At 45.6% G+C, this 20,078-nt stretch overlaps 1 long non-coding RNA gene across 1 annotated transcript in view; it reads right to left on the bottom strand.

Annotated features, from left to right (window-relative positions):
- Positions 1-18,068, bottom strand: part of LOC144892497 (uncharacterized) — a 78,898-nt gene extending 60,830 nt beyond the window's left edge. Inside the window, exon 1 of the long non-coding RNA XR_013623703.1 lies at positions 17,658-18,068. This is a non-coding gene — a long non-coding RNA (uncharacterized LOC144892497). The remainder of the gene's footprint in view (positions 1-17,657) is intronic.
- Between the last annotated feature and the right edge of the window lie 2,010 nt (positions 18,069-20,078).

Below are 20,078 nucleotides of genomic sequence, written 5' to 3'. Positions count from 1 at the left end.
AAAAAGCGGATGTAAAGGCTGAAACCAGCCCTTGTATGTACTGGATGGATGTGTAAAGGCTGAAACCAGCCCTTGTATGTACTGGATGGATGGTAAAGGCTGAAACCAGCCCTTGTGTGTACTGGATGGATGGTAAAGGCTGAAACCAGCCCTTGTGTGTACTGGATGGATGGTAAAGGCTGAAACCAGCCCTTGTGTGTACTGGATGGATGGTAAAGGCTGAAACCAGCCCTTGTGTGTACTGGATGGATGGTAAAGGCTGAAACCAGCCCTTGTGTGTACTGGATGGATGGTAAAGGCTGAAACCAGCCCTTGTATGTACTGGATGGATGGTAAAGGCTGAAACCAGCCCTTGTATGTACTGGATGGATGGTAAAGGCTGAAACCAGCCCTTGAGTGTACTGGATGGATGGTAAAGGCTGAAACCAGCCCTTGTATGTACTGGATGGATGTGTAAAGGCTGAAACCAGCCCTTGTATGTACTGGATGGATGGTAAAGGCTGAAACCAGCCCTTGTGTGTACTGGATGGATGTGTAAAGGCTGAAACCAGCCCTTGTATGTACTGGATGGATGGTAAAGGCTGAAACCAGCCCTTGTATGTACTGGATGGATGGTAAAGGCTGAAACCAGCCCTTGTGTGTACTGGATGGATGGTAAAGGCTGAAACCAGCCCTTGTGTGTACTGGATGGATGGTAAAGGCTGAAACCAGCCCTTGTATGTACTGGATGGATGGTAAAGGCTGAAACCAGCCCTTGTATGTACTGGATGGATGGTAAAGGCTGAAACCAGCCCTTGTGTGTACTGGATGGATGTGTAAAGGCTGAAACCAGCCCTTGTGTGTACTGGATGGATGGGTGAAGGCTAAAACCAGACCCTGTATGCACTGGATGGATGGGTAAAGGCTAAAACCAGACCTTGTATATGCTGGGTGGATGGTAAAGGCTGAAACCAGCCCTTGTATGTACTGGATGGATGGTAAAGGCTGAAACCAGCCCTTGTATGTACTGGATGGATGGTAAAGGCTGAAGCCAGCCCTTGTATGTACTGGATGGATGGTAAAGGCTGAAACCAGACCTTGTATGTACTGGATGGATGGTAAAGGCTGAAACCAGCCCTTGTATGTACTGGATGGATGGTAAAGGCTGAAACCAGCCCTTGTATGTACTGGATGGATGGTAAAGGCTGAAGCCAGCCCTTGTGTGTACTGGATGGATGGTAAAGGCTGAAGCCAGCCCTTGTGTGTACTGGATGGATGGTAAAGGCTAAAACCAGACCCTGTATGCACTGGATGGATGGGTAAAGGCTAAAACCAGACCCTGTATGCACTGGATGGATGGGTAAAGGCTGAAACCAGCCCTTGTATGTACTGGATGGATGGGTAAAGGCTAAAACCAGACCTTGTATGCACTGGATGGATGGGTAAAGGCTGAAACCAGCCCTTGTATGTACTGGATGGATGGGTAAAGGCTGAAACCAGACCTTGTATATGCTGGGTGGATGGTGAAGGCTAAAACCAGCCCTTGTATGTGCTGGATGGATGGGTAAAGGCTGAAGCCAGAACCTGTATGCACTGGATGGATGGGTAAAGGCTAAAACCAGATCTTGTATGCACTGGATGGATGGGTAAAGGCTAAAACCAGACCTTGTATGTACTGGATGGATGGTAAAGGCTGAAACCAGCCCTTGTATGTGCTGGATGGATGGGTAAAAGCTGAAGCCAGACCTTGTATGTGCTGGGTGGATGGTGAAGGCTAAAACCAGACCCTGTATGCACTGGATGGATGGGTAAAGGCTAAAACCAGACCTTGTATGTGCGGGGATGGTGAAGGCTGAAACCAGACCTTGTATGTGCGGGGATGGTGAAGGCTAAAACCAGACCCTGTATGCACTGGATGGATGGGTAAAGGCTAAAACCAGCCCTTGTATGTGCGGGGATGGTGAAGGCTGAAACCAGACCTTGTATGTGCGGGGATGGTGAAGGCTAAAACCAGACCCTGTATGCACTGGATGGATGGGTAAAGGCTAAAACCAGCCCTTGTATGTGCGGGGATGGTGAAGGCTGAAACCAGACCTTGTATGTGCGGGGATGGTGAAGGCTGAAACCAGACCTTGTATGTGCGGGGATGGTGAAGGCTAAAACCAGACCTTGTATGTGCTGGGTGGATGGTGAAGGCTAAAACCAGACCTTGTATGTGCTGGGTGGATGGTGAAGGCTAAAACCAGACCTTGTATGTGCTGGGTGGATGGTGAAGGCTAAAACCAGACCTTGTATGTGCTGGGTGGATGGTGAAGGCTAAAACCAGACCTTGTATGTGCTGGGTTGATGGTGAAGGCTGAAACCAGACCTTGTATGTGCTGGGTTGATGGTGAAGGCTGAAACCAGACCTTGTATGTGCTGGGTTGATGGTGAAGGCTGAAACCAGACCTTGTATGTGCTCGGTGGATGGTGAAGGCTAAAACCAGACCCTGTATGTGCTGGGTGGATGGTGAAGGCTAAAACCAGACCTTGTATGTGCGGGGATGGTGAAGGCTAAAACCAGACCTTGTATGTGCTGGGTGGATGGTGAAGGCTAAAACCAGACCTTGTATGTGCTGGGTGGATGGTGAAGGCTAAAACCAGACCTTGTATGTGCTGGGTGGATGGTGAAGGCTAAAACCAGACATTGTATGTGCTGGGTGGATGGTGAAGGCTAAAACCAGACCTTGTATGTGCTGGGTTGATGGTGAAGGCTAAAACCAGACCTTGTATGTGCTGGGTGGATGGTGAAGGCTAAAACCAGACCTTGTATGTGCTGGGTGGATGATGAAGGCTAAAACCAAGCTGTCTCTGTCTGATCCTGTGCAGCAAGCCGTGCACGATAAGGAGATGCTTGTTTAAGGTTTCTGATTATGAATGTAACTCACCAGAAGTCAGAACTAGATACTTCTTCATTATCATTCCCTGTGTGTGTGCGTGTGTGTGTGTGTGTGTGTGTGTGCATGTGTGTGTATATATATATATATATATATATATATATATATATATATATATATTGTGTGTGTGTGTATGTAACCCCACAGCAGTTGTGTGTATATATATATATATATATATATATTGTTGCGGTTTTGAGTTTGTTTGTTTTTTTTTTTTTTTGTTTGTTTTTTTGTATACAAGATCGAGGCTCGTGAAAGAGCGAACATTAATCACACAGAAAGACAAACCGACACATAAAACATATAACATCGGGAGCGGTAGACAAGATGGGGAGAGAGGGGGAAGGACACAAACACAACATTTGAGAGCAGGGACCGAGAGACATGGAGACATCGAGAGATCTGAGAGAGGGCGAGGGTAGCGAGGCTACTTTAGAGTTTGCACAATAAAGGTTTGCACAATAAAGGTAATAAAGGTAAAAATTTCCCACTCATATATTAGTCACACAACAACACGTAGCCTCGCGATAGTTCAGTTAATTCTTAATATGTGTGAGCACAGTCCTTTTCCTGTGTTAGTTTTGCATTGAGTAGAATAATGAGAGTAGGTTCCTTCATTGCCTTATGCCGCCTTTATTGCCTTATGCCGCCTTATGCCTCCTTATGCTGCCTTTGGCTTTTTGGCGCGAATTAACACGAGGCAGGCCTGGCAAATCGAGGCAAGACCGAATGAGGGCAGCGGAGAAGCTGACGGTAAGCGCGAGCCGCCAATCAGGGCTTGAAGGGAGTGGCTGCGGCACTGCGTCACAGGGCGTGGTTGGAGCATTCGAGAGGGCTAAGGGCGTGGCAATAAAACCCGTTGCGCGAAGCCCCCACAGCAGTTCGGTCAGTTATGAGCTCGGGGTGTGAGTTATGGGAGAGGCGCTTGATGAGAGTTACGAGTTCTGAGAAAAGAGGCGCATGAACCCAGCTATAAGCGCTCATACCAAATTGGATGCTCGGTTGAGCTTGATGCAGAGCCTCTTTTGGGATACGCGAGGGATAGCGCGCTGGTAACTAAACGCGCTGTGGAAAACCGCCAAGCTGGCGAGAGACACGTACATTTCCCTCCTGCCTGCTGTGCCCTTTGTTCAAGAAACGCGCTACAAGAATCCCTTCCACCGCCTGCTTGCCTTCATCGTGGGACGTGCTGTGACCGGGGAGAGCCACGCCGGGCGGGGCCGTTCCTGGACGACCAAAGCAGCGCGTGAACACCATCCTACCTGCATTTCCCCTTTGTGAGTGTGATCGGGCCTGTGTCTGGGTTTAACATAAGACTGATTAAGGCTGCTCTGTGTCTCTGTACTTATACCGAATCATTGTACATTGTGTAAATAATAATTAAATAGTGTTCTTCCTTTATTCGACTGTCTCGTCCCTTCCATCATTGACGAAGCGTAGAACGAATAGAACCGCTCGAATCGGGTTCCAATACGAGAAAACTGCACGGACAACGTGGTACGCAATCCGCTCAGTGTACTCAAATTACACGTGGCTCATGCGAGGCTTGCTTCCCCGCTTCCGCGGCGGCGCAGGTATTTAGGTACATGCGAGAATTGTCCCGAAACCCTACCTTGCGTTTGCCCAGGAGGGGCGTTTCAAGTCTCGGTTGCGCCGACCCAAGAAAAACAAGGGGCTGCATCTCCCCTTGGTAAGGGCAGGAAGGGTGGCGAAAACCGTAACAATATATATATATATATATATATACAGACTTGGCATTTAATATGGAATTATTTTTTTTGCGGGGGTGAACTTACTTTTCAAGATGACTTGGAACCAAAAGTTCATTGGAATTATGTTGAAATTATTATAGATTTTGTTAATGTGACCTTTAAAAGAAACAAAAACCACATTTGACATTTTGAAGCAAATAAATTGATCCTTGAAAGTGATGGAAACTGATATCGAACTCAATTCACGGACAGTACTGTGTTAAACTTCTGTGCGTTTTCCAGAAGTATCTCTTTATTTTGCACATTAGCCAAAAAATTTTTTTAACAAAAACAAAAGTTAAATTACGACTGGGATTACGGACAGTAAAATTACAGTTCAGTACTTCGTGTAACCCCCACGAGCATTCAGGAGAGCACGTACACGTTGAGGCATGCTGTTCATGAGATTTGCCAAGGTTTGGACAGGAATCGCTTGCCATGCAGTGACAATAGCCTGCTGCAATTCACGCACAGACGCAGGCTGCTGGTCCAAGTTGTCAATTTGACGCGTTAATTCTGCCCACAAGTTCTCTATCGGATTCATATCCGAGGACATGGCAGGCCACTCCATATGCTCTACACCACGGTCAGCAAGAAAGTGTTGGATCATGCGAGCACGATGAGGCCGTGCATTGTCATCTTGGAAGACAAAGTTTTCTCGAAAGGCTGCACGAACAAATGGAAGCAATGTTTCTTCCAGAATGGCCCTGTGCTTGAACTGGTTCAGGTTTCCATTCAGAACAACCAGGTCAGTTTTGCCCCCTGCATGAAAAGCAGCCCAAACAGTCACCCTACCACCTCCAGCTTGGACTCTTGGCACTATACAATCTTCGTTGTAGGCTTCATGCACTTGTCTGCGCACTCGGACGCAGCCATATTGACGATAGACCAGAAATCTAGACTTGTCACTGAAGATCACGTGATTCCAGTGTCCTGGCTGCCATTGATGGTGCTCTCTGGCCCACTGAAATCGGCGCTGGCGGTGTTGTCTGGTCAGACGTGGCTTTCTCAGGGGACGCCTGGCACGATAGCCTGCTTGAACCAGTCGTTGGTTGACTAGCCTTTTGGATACAGGCACATTTGTCAGTTGCTGCCACTCAGCCCTAAGCCGATTAGCTGACTTGGTACGGCCATTGCGGACTAACCGGTGCAGCTGGCGATCATCCCTCCTTGTGGTTCTGCGGGGACGTCCTGACCTCGGTATTGGAGTAGGGACACCCCTCTGAGCATTTCGTTTCAGGATTTTGACACCTGACCTTGAGTGATGCCATACTCCCGAGCAATAGCACGCTGTTTCATGCCGGAATTTCGTAAAGCTACCACTAAATGACAAACAGCATTGTCCAGTTGACGGACCATCTCCAGGGGAAGCGGCAATAACTTTTGTAGACGTGCAGCAGTTGTTTTCCACTAATACAGAACGCAACAACCCTTATATACCCGATTGTGAAGCCAATCGTCAAATGTACCTGTCCGTACATTTTGTCACGCCACCTGTGATATAATCCTGTTATTGACTTCTTGCTGCGACAGACAATCAGTGACATGGTTCTTTTAACAAAGAAATCACCGAAGCGTAAAAGAAACTCACCAGATTGATATACCGAGTTCAGAAAGTAAATCCAAGTCAATTAAAAAAAAAAATTCCATATTAAATGCCAAATCTGTATATATATATATATATATATATATATATATACAGCAATACCCTGGCCTACGTCATTAATTGGTTCCATAAGCCGTAGCGTCACTCGGTTTTTTACGTAACCCGGGCGTAATGCCTTAAAATGAAGACAAACACCGTAAAACTAGAGTAAATAACTGGAGGATGCTGCGGCTTCGCCCTGAATCTTTGCCGCTCCCCGTCAGGAGTCCCTCCGTTGTTTTCTATCGGTCGGGTCTTCTCCTCGAACAGGGTGACCGGCACGGACGTGTCGACCGTGAGCTGGCTTGTGTGCCGAGTGGCTCAGCGGCCCGCTTCACCACGGCGTGCTTTACCCAACGTGTCCGAGCAGTCTCACCGGTGCTCGTGTCGTGTCGTCTGTGACGAACGAACGAGCTCAGGGTTCCGTGAACCCAGCCGCCCCGGGGATTGACGCTCGCCTCCTAGTCGTAGGCATGCCCCGTCTTTCCTCGAGCGGCCGAAGTTGCTTGCTTCTTTTTTTTTGGACGATGCGATATACGCAGAAACGACGATGTACAGGCAGGCATTTGCAAATCCATGCACATGTGCACATGAACACGTCGATCGGTTCGTCGACACCGGATGCCGGCGAGGTGCCCGACGAGGCACCCTGGCTCGAGGCATGACACGGTCGGTCACGGACGTCCGAGCCGGCATCGTCGTCATGTTTCGCCGTTGCCACGTTGCGTTGGTTGTTTTACACAGTAAAGGAATAATCACAAAAATAACAGCGAAAGGCAAAGCAAGCACACGACCACAGCACAGGACAAAATGCATATGGCGTCGCCTTTGTTTTGAATGAGAACCAGCAGCTACGCATACATATACGTACATTTTTTAATATATTTTAATGTGCTTTTTATTGTATTTTAAATTGTTTTTTTAGCTTCTTTTATTGTTAATTTTTATGTACTATTTTATTTATTTTAAATATATATTTTTCACGTCCTCCTATTATGATGTCGGAGTGACGTAAAGTCGCACATAATGACATTCGCTGAACTGAAATTTACTCTAGAAGAGTGGCGTAAAGTCGGATTTGACGTAGGTCGAAATGACGTAAAACGGGGTATTGCTGTATGTATATATATATATATATATATATATATATATATATATATATATATATATATATATATATATATATATATACATACATACATACATACATATATATATATATATATATATATATATATATATATATATACATATATATATATATATATATATACATATATATATATATATATATATATATACATATATATATATATACATATATACATACATATATATATATATATATATATATATATATATATATATATATATATATATATATATATATATATACACACAGTGAAACCTTGACTTACGAGTTTAATTCGTTCTGTGACCGAGCTCGTAACTCAATTTGCTCGTTTCTCAAATTAAATTTCCCCATTAAAATGAATTGAAATGCTATTAATCCGTTCCAGCCCCCCAAAAACCACACCAATTTTTTTTTGAAATATACAGTATATATATAAATATCTCGCGCTTTATATTTCACCTGTATGCAGCATACAAGTTGGCAGGATGGCCTGGACTGGAGGTATGCACACTTGACTCTAAACTGTCCAGCCTGGGTTTGAATCCCGACCCAGCTATAACCTGTCATGTCGGTGTTTCACAGGCAGGGTGATTCATCAATGTGTGTACCGCTAAACTGGGCGCCCCGTTTGCGTCCCATTAGTTGTTGGATGTTAAGGATCTCACCGTGTCTTCCACAAAGAGAAGGCGAGCTATCGCCGGCACTCTGAACAAGTTGTGGCCTGGCATGCTCTTCTCCTCTGCCGTTATATACGTCCTCCTCGGCATCTTTTTCCAGAAGAGCCCTGTCTCGTCACAGTTGAAGATTTGCTGGGGGATGTATCCTTCGGCTTCTATCAGTTCGGCAAAAGTTATAATAAAATCTTCAGCTGCCTTCACATCCGAGCTTGCTGCCTCACCATGCCTGACGACGGAGTGAATGCCGGTCCTCTTCTTAAAATTATCAAACCATCCCCGACTGGCTTTGAATGACTCTTCCGATGCCTCGTCCGTTGATGTTCCCGCCGTCTGCTGCACCAAATCCCCGTAAATGTCTCGTGCCTTCTCACAGATGATGCTCTCGGTCACGGTATCTCCTGCGAGCTGCTTCTCCGTCAACCACGCAAACAACAACTTCTCCATCTCTTCATGGACAGAGGTCCGGAGCTTTGAAATAATCTTAACGCCCTTGGCTGGCGTTATAGCCTTTATCGACTCCTTCTGCTTCAAAATCGTACATATCGTAGAAGTACTACGATCGTACTGCCTCGCCAAGTCGACAACACGCACACCTCGCTCATGTTTTTCGACGATTACGTGTTTTATATCCAAGCTCGCTCGCTCGTAACTCAGATCTCGGCTCGCATCACAAAGCAAAAAATCGACCGAGCGACGGCTCGTATCTCGGAAAACTCGTAAGTTGGTGCACTCGTAAGTCGAGGTTTCACTGTATATATATATATATATATATATATATATATATATATATATATACAGTCACGTGAAAAAGTAAGTACACCCCGTGTAAAGTTTTGACTTTTTCAACATATTTCAACATACAGCTATTTGATCTTCATTTCAACAATATTGACAGATAAAGGTGATATAATATAACAAATATCATGAAACATTTACATTTTGTAGTCCATTGTATAATTTAAATAAACATGAATGCAAATTTCGCATGTGGAAAAAGTAAGCACACCCTTGGCTCTAATAGGTGGTATTGCCCCCTTTGGCAGAAACAACCTCAAATATGCATTTCTTATAACTGTCTACCAGTCTCTGACATCGACTGGGAGAAATTTTTGCCCACTCCTCCATGCAGAATTCTTTCAGCTGTGTGATGTTTGAGGGTTTTCTTGCATGCACAGCTCGTTTCAAATCCCCCCACAACATCTCGATGGGATTTAGATCCGGGCTTTGACTTGGCCATTCTAGAACCCTCCATTTCTTTCTTTTCAGCCATTCCTTGGTGGATTTACTGGTATGTTTAGGGTCATTGTCATGTTGCAAGGTCCACCTTCGGTTGAGCTTCAACTTTCCGACAGATGGCCTCACATTATCCTCAAGCACCCTCTGGTACAATGAAGAATTCATAGTGGATTCTATGATGGTGAGCTGCCCAGGCCCTGATGCAGCAAAGCTGCCCCAAACCATAATATTTCCACCACCATGCTTCACAGTTGGTATCAGGTTCTTGTGGTCAAATGCTGTCTTTGGTTTTCGCCAAACATGTCTTCTGGTACTGTGGCCAAATAGCTCTACCTTTGACTCATCTGTCCAGAGCACATTGTTCCAGAAGTGCTGGTCTTTGCCTAGGTGTTCATTGACAAACTTTAGTCTTGCCCTGATGTTCTTTCTGGACAGCAAAGGTTCCCTCCTGGCACACCTCCCATGTACATCAAATTTGTGCAGCCTCTTTCTAATGGTAGACTCGTGCACTTTGACATCAACAGTGGCAAGAGCTACCTGTAGGTCCCGTGATGACATTCTGGGGTTCTTAGAGACTTCTTTCAGCATCTTGCGGTCTGCTCTCGGGCTGAACTTGCTGGGGCTGCCTGGCCTGAACAAGGTGGCAGTTGTTTGGAATCTTCTCCACTTGTAGATGATCTTCCGGACAGTCGAATGATTGATTTCAATTTGTTTGGAGATCTTTTTAAATCCCTTCCCAGACTTGTAGGCATCTATAACGTTCCTTCTGAAGGCCTCAGAGCGATTTTGATCTAGGCATGGTGACGCCGCACACTTCAACAACAAAGAGCAAACCAAACTAAATGTCTGAGGTTTAAATAAGACAGGTTCCTCCAAGATCCTCTCTAACGATGTTCTCATCATTTGCACCTGAGCTGGTGCACCTGATTCTAATTTTAGGTATTTGAAGTAGTGATAAATGTAGGGGTGTACTTACTTTTTCCACATGCGAAATTTGCATTTATGGTTATTTAAATTATACAATGGACTACAAAATGTAAATGTTTCATGATATTTGTTATATTATATCACCTTTATCTATCAATATTGTTGAAATGAAGATCAAATCGCTATATGTTGAAATATGTTGAAAAAGTCAAAACTTTACATGGGGTGTACTTACTTTTTCACATGACTGTTTATATATATATATATATATATATATATATATATATATATATATATATATATATATATATATATATATATATATATTGTTGCGGGTTTCGCCGCCGGCCTTCTCCCCTTACCAAGGGGGGATTAGTCCCCTTGTCTTTGACTGGCCGACGGGACCCGGGACCTATCACGTCCTTTCCGGACAACGCTAAATAGGGTTGTAGGACCAAATTCGCTATTACCTAAGTAATAGCGCTGCCCTGAAACGAGGAGATAAGCCTCGCACAAATCACGTGTGTTGGTGGATACGCCGAGCGGTAGCGAACACGTGATCCGAGCCGTTATCAATTACGAGACCCCGATCCAAGCGGTTCTTATTCGTGCCACGCTTACCCAATGGAGAAATCACAAAAGCGGTCAAATTCAGAAGAAAAGGAATAACAAGATTTATTCACACTATTTACAATGGTTCAGAAAAAGGGGACACAGTGCAGGCTTAAAAACAGTCGACTTAATCCCCAGGACAAACAGGCCCGTCTCACACACAGACACACTCACACGGGGCTTGCTGATGAAGGCCAGGTTGATGGTCAGCAGCGCGTCCAGGGATGGCTTCCGTGCAGCTCTCTCTCTGGTCCCCAGCTCGTACCGTGAAGTAGGTGAAGTCAGCAGGCAGGAGCTCATATTGTGCCGTTGGGACGCACTGGGGTATTTACGGGGCGAACGGTAGGGGAGGGCTTCTGGTGCGGCGGTAATTCACTGGCGGCTATGGCCGCATTTTCCTCGCGTAGCTAGGTTACGCGCTATTGGCTGGGTTGGCTGCAGCTGCGTACGTAATATGCGAATACAGTTCAACGCCTTGCAGCGCTATTACACTTGAGGTGCTCACAATGTGCTCGCCGTAAACGTCCTTCCAACACTCTCCTCTGCGAGTCCTTTGACAAAGCGCAATTACTTCAAGTCCTTTACAACCGTGCTCCTTTCCCAACGAGCCCTTCAACAAGTCCTCTCCCTCTGCAAGTCCTGGCAACGAGTCCTCTGGTAGCAAGTCCTGCTGGTAAGTCCTCTTTAAGGGCTTTGTGCCAAGGCTTTTATAGGCACGCCCCGCGAACCTTCCAGCAGTTACCAGACGCGCCTTACCACGCCCTGTCACGCCATGCCCTGAGAGCCCTGGTTGGCTGGTGGCCCTTACCGTCATCGCCTCTGACGCGCTGCCTTGACGCTGCCCCACCCCGACGCCGCACTCCTCCCTCTTAGGCCTACCTCGTGTTACTCGACTAGTGAGCGAACACAGGGCAGCGAATGCTGCTGGCAGCCAAAGCGTAATAAATGCTGCGGGTAGCCAAAGCGTAACAAACTGAGGGATCAGCCAAATGGGGTACGGGATCAATTATGCCCATGGAGGTGGAACTTGGAGGGTGGACGTAAAAATGAAGGGACCTAAACTCATGTCTTTACACAACGCAGATATTACTAGTGGAAATGGCCTATACTTACACATACTATGACATAACTAATACTCTAAGGTGGCCTACGTGTTGCTCGTGGACTAACTATGGGGGGCAACCCTTTAACCTTTAATGATCAATATGTGCCAATATACAGACTTGGCATTTAATATGGAATTTTTTTTTTCTTGACTTGGGTTTACTTTCTGAACTCAGTATATCAATCTGGTGAGTTTCTTTTACGCTTCGGTGATGTCTTTGTTGAAAGAACCATGTCACTGATTGTCTTTCGCAGCAAGAAGTTAATAACCGGATTATATCACAGGTGGCGTGACAAAATGTAAGGACAGGTACATTTGACGATTGGCTTCACAATCGGGTATATAAGGGTTGTTGCATTCTGTATTAGTGGAAAACAACTGCTGCACATCTACAAAAGTTATTGCCGCTTCCTCTGGAGATGGTCCGTCAACTTGACAATGCTGTTTGTCATGGAGTGGTGGCTTTACGAAATTCTGGCATGAAACAGCGTGCTATTGCTCGGCAGTATGGCATCACTCAAGGTCACGTGTCAAAGATCCTGAAACGAAATGCTCAGAGGGGTGTCCCTACTCCAATACCGAGGCCAGGACGTCCACGCAGAACCACAAGGAGAGATGATCGCCAGCTGCACCGGTTAGTCTGCAATGGCCGTACCAAGTCAGCTAATCGGCTTCGGGCTGAGTGGCAGCAACTGAAAAATGTGCCTGTATCCAGAAGGCTAGTCAACCAACGACTGGTTCAAGCAGGCTATCGTGCCAGGCGTCCCCCGAGAAAGCCACGCCTGACCAGGCAACACAGCCAGCGCCGATTGCAATGGGCCAGAGAGCACCGTCAATGGCAGCCAGGAAACTGGAATCACGTGACCTTCAGTGACTAGTCTAGATTTCTTTGTCTATCGTCAAGATGGCTGCATCCGAGTGCGCAGACAAGTGCATGAAGCCCACAACGAAGATTGTATAGTGCCAAGAGTCCAAGCTGGAGGTGGTGGGGTGACCGTTTGGGCTGCTTTTCATGCAGTGGACAAAACTGACCTGGTTGTTCTGAATGGAAACCTGAACCAGTTCAAGTACAGGGTCATTCTGGAAGAAACATTGCTTCCATTTGCTCGTGCAGCCTTTCGAAGAAACTTTGTCTTCCAAGATGACAATGCACGGCCTCATCGTGCTCGCATGATCCAACACTTTCTTGCTGAACGTGGTGTAGAGCATATGGAGTGGCCTGCCATGTCCCCGGATATGAATCCGATAGAGAACTTGTGGGCAGAATTAACGCGTCAAATCGACCACTTGGACCAGCAGCCGGCCTCTGTGCGTGAAGTGCAGCAGGCTATTGTCACTGCATGGCAAGCGATTCCTGTCCAAACCTTGGCAAATCTCGTGAACAGCATGCCTCGACGTGTACCCACGTATTCTCCTGAATTCCTGATTCTCCTGAATGCTCGTGGGGGTTACACGAAGTACTGAACTGTAATTTTACTGTCCGTAATCCCAGTCATAATTTAGCTTTTGTTTTTGTTGAAATTTTTTTTGGCTAATGTGCAAAATAAAGAGATACTTCTGGAAAACGTACAGAAGTTTAACACAGTACTGTCCGTGAATTGAGTTCGATATCAGTTTACATCACTTTCAAGGATCAATGTATTTGCTTCGAAATGCCAAATGTGGTTTTTGGTTTTTTTTGTATACAAGATCGAGGCTCGTGAAAGAGCGAACATTAATCACACAGAAAGACAAACAGCCACATAAAACAAATAACATCGGGAGCGGTAGACAAGATGGGGAGAGAGGGGGAAGGACACAAACACCACATTTGAGAGCAGGGACCGAGAGACATGGAGACATCGAGAGAACTGTGGGAGGGAGAGGGCTTTGGGGGGGAGGCATGGGAAGGGGGGGGGGGGGTGGGAGAGGTATAAAACACATATGGACACTGCCAGGACTTCCAGGAAAGAAGTTGGAATTTCAAACAAGGTGGATCTGGGGTGAATTAGTGGGGGTAGAAAAGATCAAGGTTTTGGATGGGGGAAGATAAGAGATGGTGGTGAACAGCTGTTTTAAAGACCTGGAGGGAGGAGTGTGATTGAAGTGAGTGTGGGAGTTTGTTCCAGAGGCGGGAGAAAAGAGGAATGAAAGAGTGAAGGTGAGCAGAGAGCCGAGATTTCGGCAGTTTAACCATCAGAGGGTAGCTGGCAGATCTTGTGCGACCTGTAGGAATATTTGGGGGACAGAGCACAGAGAGAGCTGGGGGAGCAAGGCCGGAGAGGAGTCGGTAGAAGACAGAAAGACCACCTACCTGCCTGCGGTGAGTGAGTGAAAGGCCCTCAGAGATAGCTTCATCGCGGGAGATTCCAATGATTCTGAAAGCTTTGGATTCAACAGCGTGAAGCCGAGCCAGGTGTGAGGCAGGAGCACCAGCCCATAGGGGAGAACAGTATTCCATTGAGCTGCGGATGAAAGCCTTGTATGTGGTGAGGAGCTCAGGTGTGCCTAGGAAGGACTTCGCACGACGGAGGATGCCCAGTCGGCGACTGCCTTTGGAGGCCAGCTTGGAAATGTGGTTTTCCCAAGAAAGATCATGGCAGATAGTGAGACCCAAAAGCTTGAGCGACAGAACTTCTTGGAGAGGATTGTTGAGAAAGTAGATGGGAGGGTTGTCCAGTCGATCTTTTCGGAGAGACATAGTAAGAGTGTGAGATTTGTCAGGATTGAAAGACATGTTCCACTTGTTTGACCAGTCTGTGATTTTGTCCAGGTCTTCAGAGAGTGAGGAGGCTGCAGACTGCCGATCTGAGGGAAGAGGAATGGAGCGGCAGAGAGTGGAGTCATCAGCAAAGAGATAGAGAGGATTTTCCAGAGAGTCGGAGAGATCATTGATAAAGACCAGAAAAAGCACAGGGCCCAGCACATTGCTTTGGGGAACTCCAGCCTGAACAGGAAGAGGAGATGAGAGAAATCCATTCAGGGCCACACGTTGACTACGACCAGAGAGGAAGCCATGGTCCACAAGCCATGCATGGTCCGCAAGAGATTTCCATGGATACCATAGGAGGAGAGTTTGGTGAGCAGAGCTGGGTGCCAGACCGTATCGAAGGCACGTGATATGTCAAGGGAGACAGCTCTGATTTCCTGTTTGGCATTGAGGACCTCCATCCATTGTTGAGACAGCAGAAGCAGCATGTCCAGAGTAGAGTGACCTGGTCTGAAACCAAATTGATGATCAGAGATCAAGCCATTGGAGAAGAGGAAAGATTTCATATCTGAAGCAATGACGGATTCCATGACTTTGCTGATAATTGGGAGCAGGCTGATTGGTCTGTAGTTGCAAGGATCTGTTTTTGCACCTTTTTTGTGTAAAGCGGTAATGTTTGCTGATTTCCAGGATGCTGGCAGATGACCTTGAGCAAAAGATAGGGTGAAAAGAACAGAGAGAGGGTGAGATAGAGCGGCAGAGCAGGATTTTAGGACCCGTGGGCTGATGCCGTCTGGTCCAGTTGCAGAATCAGAGTCGAGGTTTGACAAAAACTCCTCCACCTTGTCAGGAGAGAAGGACACAGAGTCCAGGAGCAGTTGGGTTCGACTGGAAAGGTGGGAACAGAGAGAGATGGGTTTGGGACTAAGGATTTTGAGGCAAACACAGAATTTGTTTCTTTTAAAGGTCACGTTAACAAAATCTAGAATAATTTCAACATAATTCCAATGCACTTTTGGTTCTAAGTCATCTTGAAAAGTAAGTTCACCCCACAAAAAAAAAATTCCATATTAAATGCCAAGTCTGTATATATATATATATATATATATATATATATATATATATATATATATATATATATATATATATATATATATATATTGTTGCGGATCTCCTAGTCGGCCTTTCCCCTTACCAAGGGGGGGTTAGTCCCCTTGTCTTTTACTAGCCGACGGGATCCGGGGCTATGACGTCACTTCCGGTCAGCGTTGGGTAGGGTCATAGGACTAATCACTAATACCTAATTACCAACGCCGCCCAGGAAGCAAAGAAATAAACCCCGCCCGAATCACGGTTGTAGGTGGAAATGCCGAGCGATAGCGAACCGTGATCCGAGCCGTTAACAAGAACTAAACCCGATCTGAGCGGTTCCGAATCGTGCCACGCTTACCCAATGGAGGAAATGACTGATACAGTCGAATTAGGAAAGAAACAAGGAAGAACAGATTTATTTACAATTTGTACAGGAAGGAGAAGAAGAACACACAGTGCAGCTTAATACAGTCTTAACTTATCCCAGGACACGGGCCCGTTTCACTCTCAGACACACTCGCACGGGGATGTCGATGGTCAGGGCGATGGTCCAGGGATGATGGCGTCCAGGCAGTTCACTCCGGTCCCCGACTCGTACCGTGAAGCAGATGGTCAGGGCAGCAGAAGCTCCCCATGAGTCGTTGACGCGGAGCGGACAATTACGGGGTTAAATGCGGGGCGAAAGGTAGGCTGGCTGGCGGTTATTTCGCGGCTTAGCCGCATACGTAATAAATGAACCGGGCTTTATATGCGCTCCCAATACAGTTCACTGCAAAGCGCCTCTCCCGCAGGAGTCCTCTCACAGAGCACGATCCCTTGCAGTTCTTTCACAAAGCCCTCTCCCGTGAGTCCTTTATCATGCGCCAGCCCAAACATGCGAGTCCTTATACCTGCGCGAATCGTGCCAGTCCTCATACAATCAGATGTCTCCGCACAGTCCTTTTCAGCACAAGCTCCCTCTGTAAGTCCTTTCGAAGGCTTTGTGCATGCGCTTATATAGCCTTTACAGCGAACCTTCCAGCACTCGCTGGATGCGCCCTTACCACGCCATCTTAAGCCATGCCCACCGAGCCCTGGTTGGTGGTTGCCCTTACCATCACCGCCTTCTGACGTGCTGCTTGATGCGGCCACACCTCGTCCTTGCACTCCTCCCCCTTTCCAGGCCTACCTCGTGGCATTTGGCTGGTTTCGAGTGAAAACCTAATGGCAGCGAACGCTGCTGGCAAACGAGGTGGATTGGAGGGTGGCCGCAAAATGAACGGGACCTAAGCTTATTTCTTTTACACGACACAGGTATCACTAGTGGAAATGGCCTTATCCTCACACATACTATGACATAACTAATGTTCTAAGGTGGCCTACGTGTTGCTTGTGGACTAACTATGGGGGCAAACCTTTAACCTTTAATGATGTTATATTTACACTCAGAACCGTAACAATATATATATATGTGTGTGTGTGTGTGCATGTGTGTGTATATATATCTTAGTTTAGTCGTGTGTGTTGTTGCCATGTGTGTGTTGTCATGTTATTTTTTCCTCTTCCTTGTTCACCAATCATTAAATATCGTTTATTTCATTGATCATTCCTTGCTGGTACTTTGTAAATTCCCACAATCTTGATCGAATGCCCGTTTTCCCTCCTCTCTCCACCCAGCTCTCTATCCTTCATCCCTCCTCAACCTCGCGGGTCTTGATGAAACAATATATAGTTTGTCTTTGTGAGGTCAAAACATTCCCAACATTCCACTTTAAACCAAAACAATTTCAAATGTAACTTGAAACATCATCAAATCATCGAAACATGATCAAATATCAGTGTAGTGCACATTACAGCATCTTCAACTCATGTTAGGGACTTTTACCATACTCACCATACTTGTTATTCCTGCAGATTGGTGAGATCGACTTCGGGAAAGAATTTGTCATCTGTTTATAACTCTGGTACTCTTCATCATATGACAATGTGGGATTTTTAATGTTCACTAACTCATGCTCGCAGATTGTACAACCAGATTAACATCGATCCGAGTACAGCACACTTGGTGGTGCAAATGGCCGGCGTGGCGTACGAAACACCGACCTGACACTTTATAGTCAGCTTGGGAATCAAAGCCAGACGAGGCAGGTTAGAGGTAAATGTGCATCATACTGTCGACTTGTAATATATATCACTGTTTTATTATGTTACTCGTGAGCGTGCCAAAGTCTGAAGCCTCGGCCTAGTGTCAGGTATGCTTATATTATACACCGCTAGTATCCTCTGCCATCTCCAGGCGCTGTATGACGTCATTTCCGGCCTCCGGGCACTGAAAGGGGATTGACTGAAGGACATAACCAAGTGATTTGGCTGTAAAGGCTAATTGTGATTCATTGATTAATCGATTAATTATTTAATTCTTCGATTTATTGTCATTTTATTTTTTTAAGTTACACATTCGGCCAATTGATTAATTATTTATTTTTTCCATGATTATTATTTCTTTATTTTCATTATTAATCATTTATTTATTTTCTTTCTCGTCTGGGCAATATCTCAGGCACCTTTTGAACAAGGAGGCTGATATTTTGACGCAATAGTGACCAAGTGATGTGGCTATAAAGGATATTTTTGATTTTTTGATTAATCAATTAATCGATTAATTTATTGATTAATAAATTATTTAATTTTTTCGATTAATGACTTGTTTAATTAATTTTCAAAAAGTTACAGCTTTGCATGAAGCACTGGTGGTTTAGGTGTGCTATTAGTCAATTGATTAAGAAAATATTGTGATCATTATTTATTGATTTTAATTATGCAATTAATCAATTATTGTGCACCTCTCCCTCCCAATACAGTCTGTATGAGCTGCACGGCGGTATTGTCGGGCACCAGAGGATATTTATTTATTTGGCATGGGGGCGGTGTACTTTGAATGTATCTGTACTTGTTTTATATATTTATTAGACATCCCACGGATATAAGTGAACACTCGTTTTACTCTGCACACGCTTCCCATCACGTGCAGCGAATTCCACCTCCCCGCGTCGTGTATTTATTGTTACTTAGCAAGACCGGAAGTCTAACAGCGGCGTAGCTGTGCTTATAAAATATTATAAACCACAAACACATTAGATTAGCTTTTTAAACAGTCGCTAATGCTGTTTATAACATTAAACAAATACATTTTGAGGAATCCCGACATCCGTGAGGTAAGTTTTACTTGCAGAACTGAGCGAAGATCTACTGTAATCTATATACCCCACATGGTTGAGTAAATAACGTCCCTCCTTCATGCCGCTAAAGTGGCGTTTTTCGTAGCGGCCTTTTGAACCCCACCAATTAAGGTTTTGTTTTGAAAACCACCAATGAAACCCACTTTTCCTGCTTTTTAACATGAAACTGAAAGGGAGGAAAACCGGATTGTGCTCATTTACCAACCAGCTAGCTTTAACGGTTTTGAATGGAGTGCTTGCTCGATTGCTTGAACCACTTGGAGATCTCTCCATAAGAAACTTGGTAAATGAACACACACCCAATGGTCTTGTGACCCGACCATAGATCGACTGTAATCGATATACCCCGAAGAGGAATGACTCTTTCTGCCGCTACCATAGTGAGCATGTGAACTCGTAAATTAAAATGTCTGTCGGTGGAATCAGCTGTCGTAATGACGTAGCGTGACAGATGGACACAAAACTGCTGCTATTTTAATATATAGAAGATGGTATATTTTAACCTCCAGTAACTGTGCAGTCACTACGAAGGGATTAGTGTTACGATTCGATGAACTATAATATTAACATTACGTTAGCATTATTAAGAAAATGATATGACTAAAAAAAATCGAGGCTACTAACTTACTTCCGCGTGTTATTTGTACCGTACACCACTTATCATTGATTCATGAACCATGCACCACTTCAATCTAGAAACCTTGCAATAACGACAAAGGGATTGCAGTGTTCCGATTATATTTACTATATTATTAGTATTGAAGGAGCTGCGCTCCAACGCGAGTCGAAAGAATTGACGCGACCAAAGACGGAATTCGTCCGAGTTGCTTTATTGAAACAAAACAGCTCAGGTATTCTGACAAGCCCGTTTTTCAGGCAGCAATATATATACACATTTATGCCGGGGCGTTTGCCCGGGAAAACCGAGACCGGGCATGCCCGGGTGTCAAGGGCGAGTCCTGGAAAGGCGAGTCTGGACATCCCCGGGCGTCCTGGACGCGGCCTGGCAAGTCGAGCCTGGGCGTGCCCGAGCGCTCTGGGCGAGCCCTGGAAAGGCGAGAGCGGGCATGCCCGGA

Source organism: Myxine glutinosa, chromosome 6 (genome assembly GCF_964187855.1).
Source record: "Myxine glutinosa chromosome 6, kmMyxGlut1.1, whole genome shotgun sequence".
Lineage (NCBI taxonomy): Eukaryota > Metazoa > Chordata > Myxini > Myxiniformes > Myxinidae > Myxine > Myxine glutinosa.
The sequence above is the reverse complement of the archived record's forward strand: the minus strand, read 5'-3'. Positions and strand labels throughout refer to the sequence as shown.